Raw genomic sequence first — 16,953 nt, 5'->3', positions numbered from 1 at the left:
CTTTAGAGAGCGGATGGGTAGGCAGTGAGGGGTCATGACTGGAGAACTTTAGGTTTTCACCAAGAGACTTAGAGTGGGTGACTTCCCTTGGGGGTCATTCATTGCTGACACCTTTGTTAGGTTGGGATTTGGTTAAGTAGGGATACCATCTAGAACAGGGTAGGGACGCCTAACCTGTGTTTGTTTTCCTCCAACCTAAATGAAGGAGAGATATGCGTCTATGCTTATAGCTTTGCTATTTTTAGAACTTGTGTTAGTGATTTCTGTTGCTCGTCTGAGGGCTTTTCGAGAGCACATGTATGTAATTGGACCTGTGTATCTCGTGAATCTCATTCTGAGATGCTTGTATTTGCAGCTCATTATATCTTTACAATAAACTTTTGAAACCTAGAAGTTGTCCGTGATCTTTGAGAGTAGAGTCCTTTCTTGGGTGAACTGGCTTGGAAATAGGTGCACTTTCTTTCCTTACAGACAGGCAATAAAGGTTCAGTCGACCAGATCGAGGTTTGGATCAATAGATATAAGGTATCGATCAAAATCTCGCCCTTTCAAGTGCATGAAAGGTGACTCAGCACAGTGGGCGTGGGCACGTTTTATGAAATTCCTGACAACTGTAAAAGCCACACTGGTCCACGACAATCCTACAGAACCAACTCTAAACGCCATGCAAATCACTATAACTTCCATGCTTTTACAGCTGACAATAAGATGTTAAAATATTTTATCTAGATTTAATAGGATGTCACCCCATATTTTTTACTTTTGGAAATGATGCACTTTACACTGTTTTTTTTATAGTTGGATTGCAATTAATTGCGCAATAAATTATCTATCTATCTGTACATTCGTTTATTTCTTTACATAAAAATTGCTCTGCCTACGATTGAACATTAGCCCTCCTACAGAGAATGAGGCCTAATTTAGGAGAAAATACTCAGAGGTGCTGATAAAGATAATTTATTGAAGAGGGTTGTTAGCCAAGCAGTTTTAGAAACTACTACTGCCCAAATGCTAATCTGCACAGACAACTACAGCAACTATCACATGCTAAAATGGCAATGACTCCAAAGAAATGATGTCAGCCCATCATGTGGTATATATGCCCACCCATACTGCGTTTGTGTGATTCTAATTTCATAAATCGACCAGATTAGGACATGTACAAACAACTGTAAATCTCGTGGTATTCCCACTTGGTGTATTTCAATATTTGAGAGAAAATACCACTTAGGGGAAATACTACAATACTTTCAGTATGAAGAATTTGGTTTTATGGTTGTAAATCCTATTTCTCACAATTTTAGAATGGCAACCAATCTCTAATGAAGGTCCCGATAGTGCCACTAGCAATGTTACTTTGTGTGCCAAACCACATCTACAACTATCGAGGGCTAAGGGTCATATAAGCTTAGCGATCCTGGTAGCTGCTGTGATCTCGGTCCCTCTGACCTGAAGGCATGTACTGACAAGCCATACTTTATGAATGTATCTAGAATTTTGAAGATATATTTTCTGGCAGTGCTGCGGAATGGAGCGCGGGGAGGGGCAGGGGAGGGGTGTAGTGGAGTCTGATATACGACGAACAGGAATAAGGTAAGTAATTAAATGATAAAACAATTTACCTTACGCTCACTGCCTCGCCGAGTTTGTGAAAGTAAGTGATCGTGGCAGGAAAGTTAAGACTAACATCTCAATACCTTACAACCTAACATGCTTAGCGGCATCAAGTCAGTTTCTCCTCACTCATAGGAGGCAACAACAACAATGATGAAGAGAGTAAGACTTCAGTCTGATCTACAGCTACACGAGTAAGCCCATGGGTCAAAAAAGGTTCATGTCAGGCAGATGCTGGTCTACAGCAACTACAGCATGGTGCATTGTCCAAGAAAATGTATAAAAAGTGTGCCGGAAGTGTGATCATCAGTCAGAGTAATTACATGTACCTGTTGCAGTAAGAGTTCAACACATTACCTCATCGTCCCTCCCTCGCTTCCCTTCCTTATGCAATGAGGCATCCCTGCCTCACCAGACACCCATACCCACGTGATTTATCACGTGAGGACTATAAATAGTCCCCAGCCCCCACACACCTCCTGTTTTTTTCTTGTCTCACCATTATGAGACGCATGTCCCACGCGCTGGCCGTTTTGCGGGGTTGCGGTCATTCTTTACTTTCTGAGGGCTTCGCCCTCGCTTTGTGCTGCCTGCTGGGTCTGACGGTGCCGGCCTGGAGTACGTGAGCCTTCGTCACCGCGTTGCAGGAGTAGCGGTGCACTCTTCGGCGGCTGGGCGAACAGGGTCTGGGTGACAGAGTCACTGGCCCTGAGTGGCTGGGGCTGTAGTTCCGGTTCAGGAGGCCCGAATGGGAGACGGCGGCTGTCGGATGTGCAGGTGATTCTCGGCTGGCTGTTTCTGATGCTCCATTACAGTAGGGGCCTCGTAAGGGGTCGTTTTTATTTCTTTTTTGTTATTTGCTGATTGGTTTTTCATTTTCTTGCTCCTTCATTGGTTACCTCCCAGTCTTTTATATCTATTGGTCGGTTTCTGGGCTACTCCTTATTTAAGGCTTGTCACTGCTGTGCTTCTCTGACCATTTTCATTATGGCTAAGCGAACTTCCAAGCGCTTACGTGTTTTGTCCTCCTCTTCTGAGGATGAGATGCCTCTCCCGGCTCGTCAGACCAGATCGCAGGGTCCGGAGGATTCTTCAGCCCTCCTGTCTGCTTCAGAGGTGCAGTCCATGATTGAGGCTGCTGTGGCTTGTGCTCAGGAAAGCAGGGTTCCTGCGAAGCACAGGTCTTCTCGTGCTGCGGTGGGTCCGGTGGACTCTCCCTCTGAGGACTCTTCTTCTTCGGACACTGCCAAGCCTTCTACCTCTTCGGGGAAGTTTGTATGTAGGGATGAGGTGCCTGCAATTCTCCAACACATTAGGAAGAACTTGGGGTTTTCTCCTTTTTCTTCTCCCGTGGGGTCAGATGACATCTTTCCACAATATGTTAAGCCTCCGGTGCTCGCTATGCCCTTTCATGGACGCATTAAGGACTTGATTTTGGGGGAGTGGTGGGACCTGGAGCGCTCCTCAGTTCCTCGCTTTTTGAAGAAACAATATTCCCTTGAGGAGGGGGAGGTCTCTCTTCCTCACTCTGTCAAGGTGGATGCCATGTTGGCCACTCTGATTGGTTGTACGTCTATCAATCCAGAAGATTGTTCTCCGACTGATGCCACAGATAAGAAGGTGGATGGTGCTCTGAAGAAGGCCTTTTCCGCTGGGAATTTGTCTTTGCGAGCAGGCGTTTACTCTGCGTATGCGGCACAGTCCTTGGTGTCTGGCTTTGGGAAGCTGGCCAGGGCTATTCAGGAGGAGACAGACTGCTCTGGCTTGCTTGTCCACATGGAACAGCAGGCTAAACTCTTAGCTGACGTCTCTTCGGATGTGCTTCGGTCTTCGGCCATGGCCTCTGGCTCCTTGGTTTTGGCTCGTCGGAATTTGTGGATGCGTGACTGGAAAGCTGATTCTTCAGAGAAGTCCTCGCTCCTTAAGATCCCCTTTGATGGCAAGATGCTTTTTGGTGACCATCTGGATAGTATGATCACTAAGGCTTTAAAGGATCGTACGCATGCGCTGCCTTACAAGAGCAAGGCGTCTGCCTCTGGTTCTCACCGTTTCTGGAATCCGGTTCAGTCCTCCTCTTCGTCATTTCAGTCTTCCGGGCAGTCCTCTAAAAACGTTTCTGCTCGTCAGCGCCAGTTCCGGCCCAAGAAGTCTTCTACCTTGGCTGGTCCCAAGACTCCAGGGGATGCCTTCAAGAGGAAGTCCTGACGTCGACTGTGTTTCAGCCGCATGTTCGGTGGGTGGGAGGCTGTTGTCTTTCCTGGAGGCTTGGCGGCTGGATGTAAGGGATCACTGGGCATTGACTATTATCAGGAGAGGTTATCTTATCGACTTTGTCGCCATTCCACCCGGCTGGGGCACCATCCTTACTCCTATCCCCAGGTCTCCGGCCAAGAGGGAGGCTCTTCTGGAGGGGGTTCGGGATATTCTGTCAAAGAAGGCGATCATTCCGGTCCCTCTGGCACAGCAGGGGCAGGGATGTTATTCCATTTTGTTTCTGGTCCAGAAGGTGTCAGGGGGATTCCGGCCGGTTCTGGACCTGAAAAGGGTGAATGGTTGGGTTCGGACCGTTCACTTCAAAATGGTGACCTTGCAGTCCATCATCCCATTGGTGGGGGTCCAGGACTTCATGACATCTATAGATTTACAGGACGCCTACCTTCACGTTCCAGTGGCTCAGACTCATCAGCAGTTTCTTCGTTTTGCGGTTGGCAACTTTCACTTCCAGTTTGCGGTTTTGCCATTCAGGCTGAAGTCCGCTCCTCTGGTCTTTTCCAAACTTTTGGTTCCATTGGTGGCCCTTGTCCACTGTCAAGGGATATTTCTTCATCCTTATCTGGACGATTGGTTGATTCATGCTCCCTCTTTCCATTTGACTCTCGATCACACAGAGGTGGTTCTGGCTGTTTTGAGGGAGCACAGCTTTCTTTTCAATCTGGGAAAGTCGTCCTTGTTCCGTCCCAAGATCGTCTCTTCATTGGAGCTCGGTTTTGGACAGATTTAGGGGTGGTCACTCTGCCCGAGGCTCGGGTGGCCAAGATTCATTCTCACATCCTGTCTCTTCTGTACGAACCGGTGCAGGTGGCAGATCGTTGGCTCCAGGTTCAGGGGGATATGGCAGCCACGGTTTTTCTGGTTCCATGGGCCAGGTTTCATTTACACAGCCCCCAAACCATGTTGTGAAGAGGGGAGACTTCCCCCACACCCAGAGCCCTTTGGCCACTGTCAGAGCGCAATATACATCTTGCCACAGGGGAACCATCAGGGGTCGAAAGACAACTGGATTCTGTCAGGAAAGCCTTTTGGTTGTAAGCGGGAAAATACCAAATTTGTTCGTCATTTCTGTCAGAGTATTATAAAATCTGACTTAGCCTTCATGATGAAATGAACATTACTATTAAATGAGTGCTTGAAACATTTTTTCAGAAACAGAATTTAACTTGTATTAAAGTTACTGTTGTAAGCCAGTGATAACCTACGGGAGAGCCTGCCTTGCCATAGTGAAAACCAACATTCGAGTATTGTCAGGGCCTGTAAAACATTAAGGGCCATATGTACAATGAAGTGGTGGAGAGTGTCGTTAGCCGCCATGGCTTAATGCCTCTCTCTGCCACTTCTGTAATGCAAGGCTGCACCATATTTATAAAAATATGATGCAGCGGTGCGTTGCCCCCTGCAATGGTGCTACACTTAGCAGTGCAGCGCCAAAGCAGGCACCCTTGCACTACAGTGCAAGGGTGTCTGCATGCAGGGGAGGATTGTTTATGTGTAGGAAGGTGTCCCATCCTGCACATACACAATCCTGAAATGCCCTTTTTTCACTTCCATGTGTGCTGCTTAAAGCAGCACACATGAAAGTCACAAAATTGTATTTTTCTTTAAAGATTGTTTATGTAGAGGAAGGGTGACCTTCCTGTACATAAACAATCCATGGTATTTTGCATTTTCTATCTGTGCTGCACAAGGCATCACACATGGAAAAGGCAAAAACAAGGAGAAATAATGCATTTCTTCTCATTTTGCCAACTTAGGACCAGGATTTTCCTGGTATTACTTTTTGTGCTGCCTCCTTTGTACACCAGCCTTGTACATAGGGATCAGCATTAAAAACAATTGGTGTTGCTGTGGAACGCCTACTGCAACGCCCACTTCCCACCCCTTTCGCGCTAAGCATAGCGTGAAAGGGGTCTCCATTTACAAGGCAGCATTAAGCCACGTTAAGTGGCTTAACGCTCGCTTGTAAATAAGGCGTAGCCCCTATCATCAGCACAACGTCGATAACAGTGACTTTGTTTATTTATTTTTTTATTTTGAAAGTTTTATATAGCGCGGACAAGATCTTTGCAGATATCAGAGCGCTTTACATAGAGGGGTACATGAGGGAGCATAGTCAGACAGATATATCAATAGATCAAACAGTACAAGTAGGTGGCATTTGTGGTGGCAATAGGGGCTTGTACATATGCCCCCATGCGCCTCATTTATGAGGCCCCTTGTGCTGCAAGAGCGTCACTTTTTGTGACATTCTGTGGCTCAGGAGCCTGCTCCATATTTACCAGGCAGCACTACTGCCTTGTAAATATCATTCCTTTTAATGCAGTTTTCTGCATTAAAGGGGCGTGCAATGTGTGTTGTTGTGGGCATTACCAGCAATATCCATGGGTTTTTGACACTGCCCCAGATTTATGAGAAATCGTAATTCTGAGGCAGAGTCAAAAACGTACGCCTCACCAGAGGAGGCATAAGGGTGGCACAACGAGGAGAGATATCTTTCTTTCTCCTCAACTTCCCTTTTTGCATTCTGCAGCACACATAGAAAGAGGAAAAAGCCTCTTGTGATTATTTTTGTTCAGGAAGGCTTTTCTTCCTGCACAAAAATAATCATCCCTTCACCTCATGCACCCTTGCAAGTGTGTCTGCATTGGTGCAGGTCAGTCCATTGTGCCCGGCACAAGGGAAAAGTACAGGAATGTGCTGCTTCTGATAGATACAGTGCATTCCTGCCCTTCTGTTTTGCCATAGGGCAGCACAGCAGGTAGGCCTGCAGTACTGCCCATTGGCAAAGCCTCATAAATGAGGCCCTGAATATACATGTCATACTTTTAAAATAACACACAGCCTGCCTACGGCCTTTTATGGCCTACTTTAGTGGGTGACGTATAGGTATTAAAAAGGATGGTTTAGGCCTGGTAAAAGGTTTAGTTTGCCAGATCAATATTGTAGTTTAAAACGGCAGACCCGGTATGCAGTGGCCAGACAAGAGACCTGTCTTACAGTGCTACCTTAGTTGGTGGCACAAGGAGTTCTGTAGCTCATAAGTAATAATTTATTTGATGACCCTGGGTACAGGTGGTACAATACACTAGAGACTTATAGGCGAAACGAAAAAAAAAAAAAAACAAGCACAAGCAAACCCAAGTTAATCATTGGCAGTGTTTGCTTTTGGTGCGTCTAGAGTGAATAGAAAGCGCAGTGCAACGGTGCGGTCCGCTTCCGGCAGTGTGGGCATAGTGAGGCACCCTGGTGGAGCAGCGGCCAGACGCGGCAGCTACCGGTTCAGCGTATCCAGCCAAAAGGGAAGCTCAGCGGGCATCGCCTGAACCCTCGACCAGGGAGAGTGGTGAGGACAGTGCCAGTGACCCCAGCGAAGGCGACCCTGCAGTACAACACACGCCGGGGAGTCCACCGGGTCGGAAGATCACCGTTCACACTCGTCGACGAGGTACTTCCACGATGGCGACTCAGTCTTCCCTCACCCAATTGGTGCCGTTTCTGACGAAGAGCGGGGAACCGGAGATGAAATGGGAAGACTGGAAAAGGTATTTCCTAAATTATCTTGATGCCCTGGAGGAAGAAGGCGACGCTCAGTTCTCCAGCAAGAGACGAAAAAAAATACTTTTACACAACTTAGGTCCCGAGGGGATCAGGATCTACGACACCATCGTCAAAGGTGAGAGGGATGGTACGGACACAGACGTATTTAGTCACGCCATCGCAGACCTCGACGCCCACTATAGACCAGTCGTATGTGTCGCAATCGACAGATACAACTTCTTTCAAAGGACGCAAAAGGTCGGTGAAACGGTGGATGAGTATGTCGTGGCCCTGCAAAAGTTGGCCCTAACGTGCAAGTTTGATAGGCTGCATGACGAGCTAATCAGAGACCATATCATCATGCACACTACCAGCTCCCATGTCCAGGAAAAACTTTGGGTAAACGGGGATGCTCCTCTCAAAGAAATATGGGCCATGGTAAAAAAGGCGGAAATGTCAAAACGTTGTGCGCAAGCGGCCAAGAAAGAGGCTGGAGGAACACAGACGGTATGCAGGATCATGGCACCGGCTAGAGGTGAACGGCCGAGGCAGAGAGATCCGCAGAGGAATCAAGATGGAAGACGATCCAACAACAACAACAACTTTACCCCGACAGATAACAGATCGAATAAGGGAAGTAAGCTGAGTTGTTACAGGTGCGGCAGCACCGGGCACATGGCGAATGACAAAGCATGCCCAGCATTCAGAGCAAAGTGCTCCAACTGTAGCGTGTTCGGGCACTATGAGAAGGTGTGCCACAGAAAACCCAAAGGAGCTGTGGTCAGGTATGTTGACCAGGAACGAAATGAAGAGGCAGAGGATCGAGAAGACGCAGAAGACCAGGAAGAGTTCTTATACATCGATGTCCAGGGGCTGGAAATGGAGGGTGAAAGTACAGACAAGCCCAGATTGAACATGTACATTGGGGGGATACCACTGGAAATGATCGCCGACAGTGGAGCACCCATCTCCATAGTTCAACGGCAGGTGTAGGAGGAAAAGTTTGCTACCAAGATCAAAGAGACACTACACCCGATGGATTTGAGACCAGTCACGTACACAGGGCAAAGAATTCCCATGTTGGGGTATTGTCCCCTCCTGTTCGAGTTCCGTGGTCGTCATGCAATGTGCAAGTTATACGTCGCTGAGAAAGGCCCCTCGGTGCTGAGCTGGAAGGACCAAGGAGCACTGGGAATACAACTCAACCCAGGAGGAATTGAAAAAATACTACTAATGGATATGGACAACAGAGGTGACAAAGAGTCCTGGCAGAGAGCGTACCCCAAAGTATTCAATGGGCAAATCGGAGAGCTGGCGAAGTACACTCACATCATAAAGCTGAAGGAGGGAGCCACACCAGTAGTGCACAAAGTGAGAAACAATCCCTTCCGCTGCAGGGATGCGGTGCAATCCGAATTGGATAGGTTGGAGAGAGAGGGAGTGATCAGAGCCATAGAAAGTGCCGAATGGCTTTCTCCACTGGTGGTAGCCCAAAAGCCAAATGGCAAGGTGCGGCTGTGTGTCGACTTAAGAGAACTGAACAAAAACATTGTGATCGACAAATTTCCTCTACCGCGAATTAATGAGATGCTAGCAAGGACCAAGGACATCAAGTGGTTTTCCACGATAGACTTTTCATCGGCCTACCACCAAGTAAAACTTCACTCCTCGTGCAGCCATCTCACGTCATTTATCACACCGTTCGGTTGCTATGAATTTGTGAGAATGCCTTTCGGACTTGCATCCGCAGCGGCTGTCTTTCAGAAACTTATGCACAGATTGCTGAAGGGTGTAGAGAATGTGCAGTTTTTCCAAGACGACATCTTAGTGATGGGAAAGACGAAACAAGACCACAACGAGAAGCTCCACGTCGTTCTACGGACATTACAGGAAAACGGCCTGACGGCGGAATGGACCAAATGCAGGTTTGGGATGACATCTGTCACGTACCTAGGGCACGAGGTGAGCGAACATGGGATACTGCCGAAAAAGGACAACATGAAATCGATTCAGGACGCTCCCACTCCTACCAAAAAGGAGGATGTTCGATCATTCCTGGGGATGGCCGAATATTACAGTAAGTTCATTCCTCACTTTGCCACGAAAACGCATCTCCAACGTCAACTCCTGAAGGAAAAGAACAAATTTGTATGGGGTCAAGAGGAACAGACTGAGTTCGAAGCACTGAAACGAGAAATGGGCTCTGCCATTCCCCTGAAAGGGTTTGACCCAAGTGCGGAATCCATCCTCACCACGGATGCCAGTGACCGAGGCTTAGGAGCCGTCCTTATGCAGAAATCAGCAAATGGGGACATCTCTACGGTCAGTTTCGCTTCAAGGTCGCTTGCACCCAACGAGGAGAAGTTCAGTGTGGTGGAGAAGGAGATGTTGGCAGTGGTCTGGGCGATGGAGCGCTTCAGACAGTACCTGTGGGGAGCGAAATTCTTGGTCCGAACAGACCATAAGCCGTTGGTCCGAGTGCTGACTTCAAGCGGCCACGCTCACGCAACACCCAGAATTGCAACGATGACTCTTAGGCTGTTGGACTTCGTCTACGAAGTGGAACACATCCCTAGACCGCAGAACAAAGTGGCGGACTTCCTGAGCAGAGCGGCAGCAATGGAAGCAGCGGATGTAAGAGAGACACAAAAGTGGGAAGGTTATGTAGTAGCCACCATTCAGGATACGGAGGAAGTGATCAGTGCCCAGGAGTGGGAAGAAGCATACCGAGAGGACGTAGACTTAGAAGCCATCAAAGGATACGTGGTCCATGGGTGGCCAGAGAAAAGACATCTCAGGGAAGATTTGAGAAAATTCTGGGAAGTGAGGGAAGAACTATCGTTGGCCGACAACCCCATTTTCTTGCTCAGAGGCGACAAAGTGGTCCCTCCACAAGGCATAATAGAGCACCTGATGAAACTACTACACGAAGGACACCAGGGAATCACCAAGACAAAAGCCCTAGCCAGACAGGCGTATTGGTGGCCAGCCATTGATGCCCAGATTGAAAGACATGTAAGGAAGTGCGAGTCGTGCGCCAAAGCAGATAAAACACAGAACTTGTTGAGACCACCTTTAGGAAGATTTCCCGTTCCAGACGGACCATGGGAAATGATTTCTGTGGACATCATGGGCCCAGTTCTCAACAAAGAAGGTGCACAGAAGTACGCTGTAGTTCTAATAGACAAATATTCCAAATGCCTGGAGGTGGAGGTAATGGAAAATGTGGACACGGAAGCAGTGATACGTTTCCTACGCACCACGTTCGTCAGAGAAGGCATCCCGAAAAGCATCATGTGTGACAATGGGCCGCAATTTACGTCAGCTAAATGGACTGCATTCACAGCTAGGAATGGCATAGAGGGGAACCACACACCCATTTATCACCCGGCCGGAAACGGTCAAGTGGAAAGATTCAATAGGGTGATCATGGGCACCATTCAGGCGGCTATAAACGATGGTATGGACTGGGAGAAGGAATTGAAGAAAATGATCTGGGCCTATCGCATCACCCCAGGCAGCACAGGATACAGCACATTCAAGGTATTGAGAGGTAGAGATGCCTTTACGAAGGACAACATGGCATGGAGGAAATTAGTGGTGCAAAGTAAGTGGTCACCAGCCATCGTCAGAAGGAACTTAGAGAAAGCCCAAGAAGTGTACACAAAGCACTACAACATGAGACACAACGTTCAGGGAGCAGAACTGGAAAAGGGAGATTGGGTGAGAGTTAAACTGGCAATCCTCAAGAAGAAAGGGGAGAGCAAGTTCTCACCACCATTGCAAGTACTGGAACCCTACACCCGGTCTGCCCTACTCAGTGATGGAAAGGTGTGGTCAATGGACAGGATGGCCAAGTGCAGCAAAATATTGAGTTGGGGAAATGACATGGATGAAGGAACTCAGCAAGTAAAGGAGGAAGATGGAAGAGAAAGTAGCAGAAGGGAAATAGAGAATGTAGGAGAAGGAGGTCGGCAAGTGGAAGACAGCGATGGAGAATGTGGCATGAGTGAAGGGGGAAGAGGCGGAGACGAAGCAGAAGGATACGAGGAAGTTCGAGACAGAGAAAGTGAAAGCAATGGGAGAAGAGAGGACAAGGAAGGACCAGGAGACGGAGGTAGAACTGAAGCAATGAGAACCAGAGTGGGAAGAGTGGTAAAGGTACCGGAGAAGTTTAAAGACTATGATATGGACTGGAAGTAAGGACTTTATTGATATTGTTGTTGTTGTTGCATAAAGGGGGGAGATGTGGTGACGGTCTAGTTGTCCGTCATCCGGAAAGGGAAGCGGCCAAACAGGAAGCGGAAGGCGGCCATATTGTCATAGGCGCCTACCGCTTGAAAGACGCACATTGTCTCCCGGCGCTCCGGGTATAAAATAAATATTCTTGCATCCATTCCGGCCTGAAGAGTGGTCATTTACAACCCCACACAAAGCAAGCAAATTAAATGTGCCAATCAGGTGTGTACCAATTTTAACATGTTGAAAGGAGGGGCAGAAGAACTTTACCTCTGGTTAGCAGCAGTAAACTGCAAAGAGTTCTATAGCCAATAAAAATAGCATTCAGCAAAAACCAGGGTTCACGCTGCCGAAAAGGCACACTTACAATAAGAATGTTGTGTTCTTTGCAGAATATCAACCTCCCTCTTGCTGGCCCCCTAATGCAGCCCCCAATTCTCTACCCTCCTGTGTACCCTCCTCATGTCCTTCACATTGCACTATCTTCTTTGTTAGGTACACCACAATGTAAATCTCAGACTCACATCACCCAGTCTCAATAACTAAGATATGCATCTGGCTACTCGGTGGAAGCCTTTGCACAAACTGAGTTGCTATACAGCTGACAAAACGCATTTAAACTATGTGAGAAATCTGACTGTAATACCAAATGGCGTCGAGAGGTAATGTAAGCGTCAATATTACCGCCTTGGGTGGTGTACTAATAAACGTGGAACGACATAAAGTAACTTAGTCACCACATATTCGTCTGCAAAGTCAATATTCATATTTAGTTTGGTTTCCACGAGACCTGTGCTGGCACATCAGGGTAATTCTGTGAGCAAAATGTGATGTAATTATATATCTCTACAGCCGATAGCAATTTATCACATATCAAATATCACCGCGCAACTTGAAATATGCTTAAAGGTGTTCACAGGTGTTCATGTCTGAAAATAGCGTAGTTGCTTTTACCTGAATGCAGCAGAAATACTTGTCATCTTAAAACAACTTTTTCTGACCTATGAATGAAAAGGAAAAATCAGACGGAGTAGCTATAACACCATAAATAACATGGCCAAAACTCTAGCAATATTCTGCAGCAAAGTCATCCCATTGGGAAATGAGGAAATCTTAAAACGTGCTACGGTACATCATCCCAACATAGCTGAGACACTAATGCTGCAACCTCGGATGACAGGTCAGCATTCTATTGAATTAGTGTTCTGTTATACAATGTGCTCGGTAATTACAGGAATCACCTTTAAACTTCATTTTGGGACCGAGGGGACCATATTTGATTTATGAAATAATATGTTCCTGTAAATATCTGGTGTGCGCAAGGTTTGACATCAATTCACACACTGCTGCAGGGTGAGTTCTGTAATAATGCAATTGCGTTGGCAATAAACGACAATATCTTATTGCAAAACCATTGGGAGTCCAGTGCTGCCCACTATTCCCTTTCTGAATCTTGGAATACAGGCAAAGGAACACATATTTTTCTGAAGTTCTGTAATGAAAACATGAAATGATGAGTGCATTTTTTAATGCGAGTGATCACGGTACTCACGGTAACATTTTAACTGCAAACTACACCTATTACACATCAAGGTGTAATGACGTAATCTTGGAAATTTCTTGTAATAAGTTGAAAGCAATGTTTCCGAAATGTTGTCAGTTACGCAGCATAGTTCACATTTCACCCAGGGCCCTCGTTTCACCCCTGTTAATACTGATGTGTTCAAGGAGTGGAGTTTATTGTTAAAGAGCATCACATGTAACTGGAATATCGAATATCAGGTGTACATTACTTGATCACAATTGCCATAGTGATCACGATAGCAGCAGTATTGAGCTACTACTGTACAATGCCAACCACCAGTTTCAGTCAGTCAATTGATCAATCAGTCAGTAGATTTGAAGAGTACTTCTTGTCACCAATTACCATATCCAGGCACTGACAGGGTCCTGCAGATTATTCGAATGGCCAGGTCTTCAGGAACATTCAGAGCTCTGGCAGAGATGGGGTGGTCTGGAAATGAAGGGGTAGCTTGTTCCATGTCTTCTGTGCTCGAACGGAGAAGGAGCGACCTCTGCACCTGCTATGTCAGAGGGTTAGAGAAAGGAAAGTCAAGCAGATGTGTCTGGTAGGTTGATAGAAGTTCAGGCAGTGGTTCAAGTAGGTGGGTCTGCAGTTGTGTAGGGCCCTGTACGGGTGGTTCAGGAGCTTGCACTGGCATCTTTTCTGTGCAGGGAGCCAGTGGAGTTCCCTGAAGTAGGGGTAATGTGAGTTTATATAGTCAGTTCCAGGATGAGTCCGGCTGCAGTGTTCTGTATGGCCTGTATTCATCAGAGGTGAGCTGCAATCCCTGCTTGGAGAGTGTTGCCCTTGTCCAGTCTGCTGGAGATGAGGGCCTGGTTGACGGTGTGTCTTGAGCTTTGGGATAGCCATTTTAAAATCTTACACAGCATATGGAGAATGGAGAAGCAGGAGAAGTTGACCTGAGTCATCATGGTTAGCTTGTTGTCCAGTGTGATGCCTAGGTTTCTGGCCTGGTCAGTGGGGTTAGGAGTAGGTCCAAGTTCTGAGGGCAACCAGGATGCGTCCCATGGGGAGTTTTGTTTTCGAAGATCAGTACGTTTATTGTGTCCTTGTTGAGCTTCAGGCAATTGTCTTTCATCCAGTTGGTTACATCTGTCATGCACTTGTGGCAGTTGGTCTTGGTGAGGCCTTTGGAGAAATAGAGAGGACGAGGGAGAGAATGAGTAGTGTGTCATCAGCGTAGGATTTGAATTTGAGCCTGGAAAAGCAGCTTTATAATTAACAAGATATATTGATGCTGTATCTCAATTAATGAGCAGACATTATGAGCAAAAGCTTAATGAAATAACGTAATTAGAATGCACAAAACTGTAAAATGCGTATTTATTCATACTAGTCCCTAATAATGACTACAACAATGCTGCATGAAAAACAAGTTTGAATAGGAAACGCTGAATTCACATAACAAGTTTGGTTCTTGACCACACCATTTGTATTAATGAAAAAATAAGCAGCGTATGTAGTTTTAAGTACTTTCGCAGAATGTTTCCACATATATGAAGATTCCTGATACATAAAACTAATTTTGTCAATTAATGGGGTAATGAATAGTTCAAGCATTGAACTGCAAAGTTTGAATTTGCAAACTTGACTTTCTAACCAACTTATTTTTCACCTTCATTATGATCCTGACAAAATGTTTTTCTTTAATGTATTAGATTTTTCGATGTTTTCGTAGTTTACTGGTTAGAACTGATGTTAGAGAATGAAGTGACATTGTACATATGTTAGAAAGCCAGCCTGAAGGAAGCGAACTCCATGTGAAAGTATACTTGTTAAAATATTACTGAGAATGCAACATCATCGTCTAACGACCATTGTATTTGTGTTAGTAGAGGAGGAGTGATCCTGACCCCAGAAAATCAAATGCTGGTTGGCTGACAGGTGCCGAGAAAGGAGGTATGTTACAAAGTTATGGAATGTGAATTCTATAAAAGTGTAAGTTTCCAGAGTAGGTGATCAACTTCTTTTACAACACTCCCTCCCACCAGTTTCTATGCCCAATTTCCCATTCACCTTGACCTTATTGCACTACTGAGTTTTGTGAACTACTCTTTATGAGAAGTTCTTGCTTTGATTTTTGATTTATTTGTGCTGATTTAAATGCAAAAGCTTCATCGTTTCTCTCACTCTCTCGTTTTAGCGCCCTTAATTGGCTCTGACTAACTAAATTTTCTGCCTTATTGTTTGAAAAGGGATTCATTCCTGCATTGTGCGCTTTTATGTAATATATTTATTGAATTGATAAACCATTATTGATTTTATATTTCTGTCATTTACTGATGATTAAGATTAATCCGATTTTAACTTTTTATTTCAATAAAGATGATCTACTAAAAGAATGTAATTAATAAAACCCTTAAAACTTCAACAAATCTCGTAATTGACACACATATTTAGAATAGTTATTGTAATTATTATACAAGAAATGTTTTAACTTTCTTCTTCCCTGCCACAATGGCAAAGATTAATCGCAATAGTCAACAAAGTGCCAGGGGTTAGCCCAGTTGATGGAAAACCATGTTTTTTAATCCTGGCTTCTGCTTTAACAAGTCTGTGGGTTTAGATGGTGCTGGCCAGAGGTGCCATAAGTAAAAAGTGATAAAATGGGTGGAGCTGAGTGAAGGTCCTTGGGGTGCTCCACAGATTATTTCTTTAGTTTGGAGATGAAGGCAAACTTTTTGCATTCCTCCAGTAAAGAGAGAGGCGATCTATCTGAGAGCGACTCCTTAGATGCCTATGCTGTGTAGCCTTGTAATGAGTGTGTAGTAGGAGACCATATCGAAATGTGTTGAGAAGTCTAGGAGGATTAGAGTCGCAGTCTCTTCTCAGTCGAGTTGGGCTCAGATGTCGACAGTAGCTGGTATGAGGGCTGTCTCGTGCTGTGGTTGCTGCAGCATCCGGATTGGGACAAATCAAGTAGGATGTTCCATTCCAGATGTGAGAAGAGGTTTTGGTTGATGGCTTTTTCTAATCCTTTGGTCAGGTACGGGAGCAGGGTGATCGGTCAGTAGTCATTGAGTTTGCTGGGGTCTGCCAATAGTTTCTTTAGTAGGGCATTGACTTCAGCATGTTTCCAGTCCTCGGGGAAGGTGTTCGCGGCATTTGAGATATTGACCAAGGTGGTGAGCACGTGGCTCATTCAGGCTTTGCCTAGGTTGAAGAAGTAGTGAGGGCATCGGACAGTCGGGGCCCTTGAGTGGACTGAGTTTGTGATAAAGGCATTGTCCTGTGGGATGAGCTCGCTACATTCAGTTAGTTGGATGTCTGCGGTGGTAGCGGGGTGATTGTGTTGCTTGAAGAAGCCGTTGGCCTTGGGCCGGAGTTTGAAGTTTCTGTAGATGTTGGCGATCTTATCATGTAAGAATTTTGCAAGGAGGGGGTAATGTTTTTGCAGCTGAGGGGTTGGAGAAATCTTTAGAAATGGTGAAAAGTTCTTTGCTGTTATTGGAGATTGATTTGATGCTTTAGCTAAGGCCTTTTTCTTCAATTCTCACAACTGCCTGTGTCATTGCTTGTGCACCATCTTCTTTCCAGTTGTTTTCAGTGTTGTTTAATGATTCTGAAGTCTTCAGTGTACAAGCTAGCATGCTTAGTGGGCCTTCACTGGGTGTTATTGGTGATGGGAGCAATGCTGTTAGTGCAGTTGTTGATCCAAGTGTTGAAGTTTCTGACATTCTGGTCTAGGTTGTTGGAGGAGATAG

The sequence above is a fragment of the Lissotriton helveticus genome, chromosome 7 (assembly GCF_964261635.1).
Source record: "Lissotriton helveticus chromosome 7, aLisHel1.1, whole genome shotgun sequence".
In the NCBI taxonomy this organism is placed as follows: domain Eukaryota; kingdom Metazoa; phylum Chordata; class Amphibia; order Caudata; family Salamandridae; genus Lissotriton; species Lissotriton helveticus.
This window is presented reverse-complemented; position numbering follows the sequence as displayed.